General features: G+C 33.1%; 1 long non-coding RNA gene across 1 annotated transcript in view; it reads left to right on the top strand.

The window, feature by feature from the left end:
* Positions 1–10778, top strand: part of LOC148779088 (uncharacterized) — a 16401-nt gene extending 5623 nt beyond the window's left edge. Inside the window, exon 4 of the long non-coding RNA XR_016048225.1 lies at positions 10467–10778. This is a non-coding gene — a long non-coding RNA (uncharacterized LOC148779088). The remainder of the gene's footprint in view (positions 1–10466) is intronic.
* Positions 10779–11052: the final 274 nt, after the last annotated feature.

The raw sequence follows: 11052 nt of genomic DNA, 5'->3' as shown, positions 1-11052 counted from the left end.
ATATATACATTTATATATACATTGATGTATTTGACCATATATATACTTATTATCAGTTTATACGGTTAGTAACCTATATGTTCATTGATTTATATACTACACACACACATATATACACACACTCACTCACACACTCACACTCACACTCACACAGGCACTAACACTGACACTGACACTCACAGATATGTATACTACACATATGCGTGGTGTGTATGGACTGATGTGTGTATATTTACGATATGTATATGCATATATATGTATACAGTTGCTTGCTATCAGTTATATACAATTATCGATGATATATGCACTGTTATGCGTACGCACATGTACCCTAACGCGTGGATAAGTGCATATATAATGTGTATGTATACACTAATACATGCATTCTATATACACTGATATATTTGACCATATTGACTATTATTAGTAGTTTATATGTATATACGGTGTGCGTTAAATGATATGTATTTATTGATATGTTTATATATATGTATAACCTTGCTATCAGTTATATATGCACTAATATGCGACACACATGGGCACCCTCACGTATTGATAGTGCATACATTCATTTCTATATACACTGATATATATGACCATATATGACACTTATTATCAGTTTATACAGTTATCAGTGTATATGTACAATGAAATGTATATACGCACATTCATATGCATATGTATAAAAGGTTTATATGTACGCTTATGTAAAAGACCATGTATATACTTATTATCAGTGATATATATAGTTATTCGCTCAATTTGTGTACGAATTGATGTATAACAATATAGACCATTGTTTTTAGTATATATATACATACTGATGCATATAACCATACAATACATTAGTTATCTGTTACATATATAGTTATTAGTGTGTAAAAAATACATTGATGTGTATATGTATGCGTGTGATGTCTGTATATATACGCTGTGTATATACTGATATGTGTGTATGTTTAAAGTGCGTAACTGTATATATACAATACATTAATATATACATTAGTATATATGACGATATATACGGTATTTATCAGTTTATACAGTTATTAACATATATGTATACTACACACACACTCGCACTCACACTCACCCACACACACACACTAGCACTCACACTCACACTCACACTCACACTCACAGATATATATACTACACATATGCGTGGTGTGTATGGACTGATGTGTGTATGTATAATACGATATGTATATACTGATATTGTTATGTGTATGTACACAATTGCTTGTTATCAGTTATATACAATTATCAATATATGTATGCACTAATATATGCACACACATGTACCTTTACGCGTTGATAAGTGCATATATACTGTGTATGTATACACTAATACATGCATTCTTTTATACACTGATATATATGACCATAAGGACATATATTGACCGTTTATATATAACCCAGTGTGTATATATATGATATGTATATACTGATATGTTTATACGTGTATGTATAAACTTGTTGTCTGTTATATATACACTGATATGCGTACGCACATGCACCCTTACGCATTAATAGTGCATATATACATTTTTATATGCACCGATGTTTATGACCATATATACATTTTTTATCAGTTTGTACAGTTATTAGCGTAGATGTACATTGATATGTATATGAAAGCACAGGTGGCAGTTCCAGCCAACCAGGTAAAGGGACAGATCCCCCTGCCCCCTCCTTTTTGATTATTTTCCTCTCAATTCTTACCATTCGAATCATTATCTTCTCTGTGAATGATTTTTCCTACCATATACAATTTCCAAATTGTGATAAAATCAGATATTATAGGAGATTATTTCTTCTGGTTATCACCTTTAATCAAATAAGCCTAGGCGAAATTCCATATTACTTTGTATAGAATTAGGCATAAGAATGGGTTTCTTCTCTTGACTTCTCACATTCACACACACTCACATAGACTCGCACACACACACACACATACACATTGACACACTGACACACGCACACACTGACACACTCACACCCACACACACTCTCAAACTCACATTCACATTGATATGTATATGAATGCATAGGTGGCTGTTGCAGCCAAGAAGGTAAATGTACAGATCCCCCCCCTCCCCTCCCCTCCTTTTTGATTATTTTAGAGATTATTTGTTTAGATATCACCTCTAATCTGACAAGCCTATGCGAATTTCCATATTACTTTGTACGAATTAGGCATAAAAATGGGTTTTTTCCCATGATGAATCGGGTATGCTAAATACCCAATTGTGATAGTCCACCTAAATTTTTTATCTTATTTGTACTTGTTTTTATTATTATTGATGAGCTTCATCTTCATCGAGTTTGTTTGTAAATCAACAAGCATGGAAGCAACTTATCATCGAGGCGGAGCTCTTTACGTTCTTTGATATTTGCGATCTTGGTCTTGCAAGCTTGATTTGCTTAATGATTCTTTCTTCTCTAGTATGGTACTGCTCTTCCTTCTTTTATGCAAATATGGAGTGAATAAAATTACAAACTACAAGTAAAGCTTCAAAAAATGAACTTTTTCTTGACACACATTCTTGCGTCTTTCTTGCAAATATGGAGTGAATTTTTTGGAGCTTTACTTGTGGTTTGCAATTTTATTAACTTTTTCTTAACTGTACAATACATTAGTTATCTGTTACATATACAGTTATTAGTGTGTAAAAAATACATTTTTATGTGTGTATAGATCTGTGTGATGTCAGTATATATACGATGTGTATATGTGTATGTGTAAAGTACATAACTGTATATATACAGTGCACTAATATATATATTTCTATATACCTTGATGTATATTATCATTTTTACATTTATTATCAGTTTAGATTGTTATTGACGTATATGTATACTGATTTATATACTACATACATATACACTCACACTCACACTCGTACACACACACTCACACTCACACTCACACTTACACTCACACACTTACACTCACCCTCACACTCACACTCACACTCACACTCACACTCACATTCACACTCACACTCACACTCACACTCACACTCACACTCACACTGACACACACACTGACATACATTGACCCTGAAACTGACACTGGCATTGACACTCGCACAAACACACACTCGCACTCCCACTCTCACTCCTACTCAAAGTCACACTCACACTCACTCACCGATATATATACTACACATGTGTTGTGTTTGGTATGATGTTTGTATATATACGATAGGTATATACTGATATATTTATGCGTGTATGTATATAGTTGCTTGCTATTAGTTTTGTACATTGATAAGTGCCTATATATTTTGTATGTTTACACTAATATATGCAGTTTAGATACACTAATATATATATAACCATATAAACACTTATTAGCTGGTTATATATATATATACAATGTGTATGTACATACGATATGTATATACTGATATGTTTATGCATGTATGTATAAACTTGCTATCACTGATATATAGACTGCTATGCGTACGTACATATACATTTTCATATTGATAGTGCATACATACATTTCTATATACACTGATATATATGACCATATAAACACTTATTATCAATTTATAATGTTATTAGCGTATATGTTTATATAAATGCACACTCATAAGCATATGTATAAAAGGTTTTTTTATATACTAATATATAATGTATATAGTTAATATCTGTGATATATACATTTATTAGCACAATTTGTATTTGTATTTATGTATTGCTATATATAGCATTGTTTTTAGTGTATATATATACTAATGTATATAACCTTACAACTCATTAGTTATCTGTTATATTTACAGTTATTAGTGTGTAAAATAAACCTTGATGTATGTGTGTGTGTGTTTTCTATATATATATCCGATGAGCATATATACTGATATGTTTGTATGTAAAGTGCATAACTGTTTATATACAATGCACTAATATAAACGTTTCTATATACATTGATGTATATGACCATATATACATTTATTATCAGTTTATACAGTTAACTTATATGTGCACTGATTTATATACTACACTCATACTCACACTCACACTCACACTCACACTCACACTCACACTCACACTCACACTCACATTCACACTCATAGATATATATACCACACATATATGTGTGGTGTATGGACTGATGTGTATATATATACGATATGTATATATACAGTTGCTTGCTATCCGTTATATACAATTATCAATGTATATATACATTTATATGCACATGAACATGTACCCTTACGCGTTGATAAATGCATATATACTGTGTATGTATACATTAATACATGAATTCTATATACACTGATATATATGATCATATAGACCTTTATTAGCAGTTTGTGTCTATATATATGATATGTACATACCGATATGTTTATGTGTATATGTATAAAATTGCTCGCAGTTATATATACGCTGATATGTGTATGCACCTGCACCCTTACACATTGATGGCGTTGACATACATTTCTATATACACCGTTATCAGTTTATACTGTTATTAACGTATATGTGCGTTGATATGTTTGTACACACACTCATATGCATATATATAAATGGTTTATATGTACACTAATGTATAAGATCATGTATAATAACAAATAGCAGGTATGTACATACACACATAAATATATCAGTATATACATATCTTAGATATTACACACTGTATATATATATATATATAAATTGTTAATTAGTTTCTCTATGGTTATATATATCAGTGTATATAGAATACATGATATTAATGTACAGATACACGTTATATATGCACTTATCAACTCGTAAGCGTGCATGTGTCAGCACATATCAGTGTATATAACATTGACTAGTGTATATAACTGATAACAAGCAAGTTTATGCTTACACGCATAAACATATTAGTATATTCATATCGTATATATACGCACAATAGTCTATACATAACACGCATATATGTGTAGTTTTTTTATATAAATATATATGTATGTGCGTGTATGTGTAGTATATAAATCAATGTACATATACGTTAGTAACTGTATAAATTGATAATACGTAGTTATATGATCATGTTACATCAATGGATATAGAAATATATATTAGTGCGCTGTATATATGCAGTTATAAACTTTACACATACACACATATTAGTATATACACATTGTATATATACAAACATCACATACACATATCAATGTATTTTTTACACACTAATAAATATATAAGTAATTTATATATATACACTTAAAACTATGGTATACACTTAAAACTATGGTATATATTGTTATACAGCATTATGTACATAAATTGTTTTAATAACTGTATCTATCACTGATAATAAGTGTGTACATGGTCTTATATATTAGTATATATGTAAACACATTATACATATGCATATGAGTGTGTGTATATACATATCAGTGTACATATACTTTAATAACTGTATAAACTGATAATAAGTGTCTATATGGTCATATATATCAGTGTATATAGAAATGTACGTATGAATTTTTCAATACATAAGAGTGCATGTGTGTCCCCATATCAAGGCACGTAAACATATCAGTATATACATATCGTATATATAAACATTGTATATATATTGTAAATTGCTAATAAGTATCTACATAGTGATATATATCAGTACACATAGAATGCATGTGTTAGTGTATAGATACAAACATACACAGTATATATACATTTATCAATGCGTAAGGGTGCATTTATGTACACATATTAGTGTGTATATACAATGTATATCAAACAAGTGTATGCATACAAGCATAAACATATCGTATATATACACATCAGTCCATACACAACACATATATGTATATAGTATATACATGTGTGTGTGTTGTATATAAATCAGTATACATATACGTTAAAAACTATACAACTTGGTTATAAGTATATATATGGTCTTGTACATTAATGTATATATACTTACTATCAGTTATATATGCCTTAATATGCGCACGCATATGCACCCTTATGCATTGATAAGTTTATATATACATTTATATATACAGTGAGTTATATTGTCATATAGACACTTGTTATCACTTTATACAGTTATTAACGTATATATACATTGATATGTATATACGCACTAATATATAATACCTATTAGTGATATATACAGTTATTAGCACATTTTATGTCGGTATTGTTGTAGAGCAATATATACTATTATTTTTAATGTATATATATATTGATGTCATTACTATATACTAGTTATCAGCTATATATACAGTTGTTTGTGTATAAAAAGTACATCGATATGTGTATGTGTGTGTGATGTTCGTATATATACGATGTCTATGTACAAACAGTATGTGTAAACTGCATAACTATATATATATATTTCTATATACATTGATGTAGATGACCATATGTATACCTATTATCAGTATACACACACACTGACACTGACACTGACACTGACACTGACACTGACACTGACACTGACACTGACACTGACACTGACACTGACACTGACACTGACACTGATACTGACACTGACACTGACACTGACACTGACACTCACGCTCACGCTCACAGTCACAGTCACAGTCACACTGACTTTCACACTCACACTCACACTTACTCACACTCACACTCACTCACATTCACACTCACATTCACTCACACACACACTCACACACACTCACACTCACACTCACACTCACAGATATATATATTACACATATATGCCTGTTGTGTATGGACTGATGTGTGTATATATACGATATGTATATATTAATATGTTTATGCCTGTTTTTGCGATCTTGATCTTGAAAACCTGATTTGCTTAATGGTTCTTTCTTCTTTAATATCGTACTTCTTCTTTCATGCAAATAAGAAGTGAATTTTCTGGAGTTTTACTTGTGGTTTGCAAGTTTATTATGTAACTTTTCTTAACACACACACTCTTGCTTCTTTTATGCAAATATGGAGTGAATTCTTTGGAGCTTTAATTGTTGTTTCCAATTTCATTAACTTTTTCTTAACACACACGCACACATACACAATCACACTCACACTCACACTCACACTCACACTCACTCACACACACACACTCACACGCGCACACACACACTCACACACACACTCACACTCACACTCACACTCGCACTCGCACTCACACTCACACTCACACTCACACTCACACTCACACTCACACTCACACTCACACACGCTCACACGCACTTACACACTGTCACAGTCACGGTCACAGTCACTATCAGAGTCACACACACTCGCACACTCACACATTCACACACACAGGCACACACACACACGCACTCACACTCACACTCACAACTCACACTTACACACACTCACATTCACACGCACACTCACAAGCTCACACACTCACACTCACACACACTCACGCTCACACTCACTCACACTCACACACACACACACACTCACACACGCTCATACATACTCACACACTCACACTCACACTCGCACTCACACACACACTTTCACACTTACACACACACACTCATACACATTAACACACACTCACACAGACTCACACTCACACACACTCACACTCACAACTTATACTCACACTCACAGATATATGCTACACATATATGTGTGTTGTGTATGGACTGATGTGTGTATATATACGATATGTATATACTTATATGTTTATGCGTTTATGTATACAATTGCTTGCTATCAATTATATATAGTTATCAATGTATATATACACTGATATACACACGCACATGCACTTTTACACGTTGATAGGTTCATATATACTGTGTATGTATACACTAATACATACATTCTATAAATATAGATGTATATGACCTTATAGACACTTTTTTGCAATTTATATTTATATATGGTGTTCATATATACTATATACATATGTTGATATGTTTATGCATGTATGTTTAAACTTGCTATCGGTTATTTATACACTGATATGCGCACGCACATGCACCTTTTCGCATTGATTGTGTATATACATTTCTATACGCACACACACTCACACACTCACATAGGCACACACTCACACACACTCTCGCACACACACACTCACACTCGCACACACTCACACTTACACTCACACTCACACTCACACTCACACCCACACCCACACCCACACCCACATACACACACACCCACACACACACACACACACACACTCACACTCACACTCACACACTCACACTCACATTCACACTCGCACTTACACACACTCACACTCACACACACTCACACTCACATTCACACTCGCACTCACACACCCACATTCACACACACTCTTACACCCACTCACACTCACACTCATACTCATGCACACACACACACTGTCACTCTCACTCTCACTCTCACTTTCACTGACTCACTCACTCACACTCACACTCACGCACACACTCACAATCACACTCGTTCACACACAAGCTCACACACTCACACTCACACTCACACTCACACTCACACTCACAATCACACTCACACACTCACACTCATACTCACACACTCACACTCACACTCACACTCACACACACACACACTCATACTCACACACACACACACACACACACACTCATACTCACACTCACTCACACTCACACTCACACTCACACTCACATAGACTTACACACACACATTCACACACTCACACTCACACTCACACTCACACACACACTCACGCACACACTGACACTCATAACTCACACTCACAGTCACAATCACTGTCACAGTTACACTCACAGTCACAATCACTGTTACAGTTACACTCACACTCACAGATATATACTACACATATACGTGTTGTGTATGGACTGTTGTGTGTATATATACGAGATACATATATTGATATGTTTATGCGTGTATGTATACAGTTGCTTGCTATCAGTAGTATACAATTATCAATATATATATATATATATATATACTGATATGTGCACACACATGCACCCATACGCGTTGATAAGTGCGTATATATTGTGCATGCATACACTTATACATGCCTTCTTTATACACTGAAATATATGATCATATAAACATATATTAACAGTTTATATATAAATATATATAAACAGTGTGTCTATATATATACTGATATGTTTATATGTGTATGTTTAAACTAGCTATCAGTTATATGTTTAAACTAGCTATCAGTTATATATACACTGAAATGTGCACACATATGCACCCTTACACATTGATAGCGCATATATACATTTTTATGTACACTGATATATATGAACATATATACACTTATTATCAGTTTCTACTGTTATTAGCGTACATGTACATTACTGTTTATATGAATGCACAGGTGGCTATTGCAGCCAATAAGGTAAATGGACATATTTCCCCCCACCCCTCCTTTTTGATTATTTTCCTCTCAATTCTTTCCATTCGAATCATTATCTTCCATTTGAATGATTTTTCCTTATACAATTTTCCAAACTGTGATAAATTCAGACCTTAAAGAATTATTTGTTCTAGCTATCACCTCTAATCAGATAAGGCTAGGCAAAATTCTATATTAATTTGTATAGAATTAAGCATAAAAATGGGTTTCTTCTCTTGGTGAATTGGGTATGCTAAATACCCAATTGTGATAGTCCATCTAAATTTTGTCTTATTTGTACTTGTTTTTATTATTATTGATGAGCTTCATCTTCATCGAGTTTTCTTGTAAAGCAACAAGCATTAAAGCAACTTATCATCGAGATGGATCTCTTTACATTATTCGATATTTGTGATCTTGATCTTGCAAGCTTGATTTGATTAATGGTTCTTTCTTCTCTAGTATCGTACTTATCTTGCTTCTTTCATGCAAAAATGGAGTGAATTTTCTGAAACTTTACTTGTGATTTGCAATTTTATTAAGTAAATTTTTCTTAATACACACACTCTTAACACACACACACACTCTTTATTAAGTAACTTTTTCTTAACACACACACACTCTATCTTCTTTCATGCAAATATGGAGTGAATTATCAAGAGTATTACTTGTGGTTTGCAATTGCATTAAGTAAACTTTTTCTTAACACACACCACATACACACACACACACTCACACTCACATTCACACTCACACTCACTCTCACTCTCACTCTCACTCTCTCTCACCTTCACACTCACACTCACACTCAGACACACACACACACACACACGAACACTCACACACACTCACACACACTCTAACTCACACACACTCATACACTCACACACACTCACACACACGTATTCATACACTCACACAAACACTAACACTGACACTCACAGATATGTATATTATACATGCGTGGTGTGTATGGACTGCTGTGTGTATATTTACGATATGTATATGCATATCTTTTTGCGTATATGTATACAGTTGTTTGCTATCAGTTATATGCAATTATCGATGTATATATACACTAATATGCGCACACGCATGTACCCTTACGCGTAGATAAGTGCATATATAATGTGTATGTATACACTAATACATGCATTCTATTTTATAAAAGGAGGATCATGCCTCAGAAGGAAGACACCTCGAGATTTCTTTTTGAATATCATAGCTAGGGTTTTAGTATTCTGAGTGATTGTTGTAAATTTGAGTGATTATAATTTCTGAGTGATTGTTGTAAGCCTGAGTACTTACTAGGAGTACTTCAAGTTTGTTTTCTGCCTCTCACCCCTATTTTGAGCTTTTTTTTGGTTTTCTGCCTCTTACCTCTACTTTGAGCTTTCATGTAAGTGCCTATCTCTGTTTTGGTTTTATACTTCTGTTCATGGTTATTATATATGAATGTTACTCTTATGAATGTTGCTATTTCTTTTTTATGAATATTCTTATGAATGTTACTCTTTCTTATTTATGTTTATGCTTCCGCTATTTATGGTATCGGGGTCGAGTTTATTCAATAGAAAACTGAATTAATTTGTACATTTATCTGGTTAACATACTTAAAGTCGCTGTGACCCAAAGACCACCGCGAGCTTGGAAGGCCATAAGGTGTAGGGACTATTTCTGGTTGACTCAAGGGAAGAACACTAAGATAAAATGGCAAATTTGTTTAGAACACTATCGAATAGAACAGCTTCTGGTAG

Source organism: Amborella trichopoda, chromosome 13 (assembly GCF_054954075.1).
Source record: "Amborella trichopoda isolate Santa Cruz 75 chromosome 13, AtrichopodaSantaCruz75HAP2 v2.0, whole genome shotgun sequence".
NCBI classification, from domain to species: Eukaryota; Viridiplantae; Streptophyta; class Magnoliopsida; order Amborellales; family Amborellaceae; genus Amborella; species Amborella trichopoda.
The sequence above is the reverse complement of the archived record's forward strand: the minus strand, read 5'-3'. Positions and strand labels throughout refer to the sequence as shown.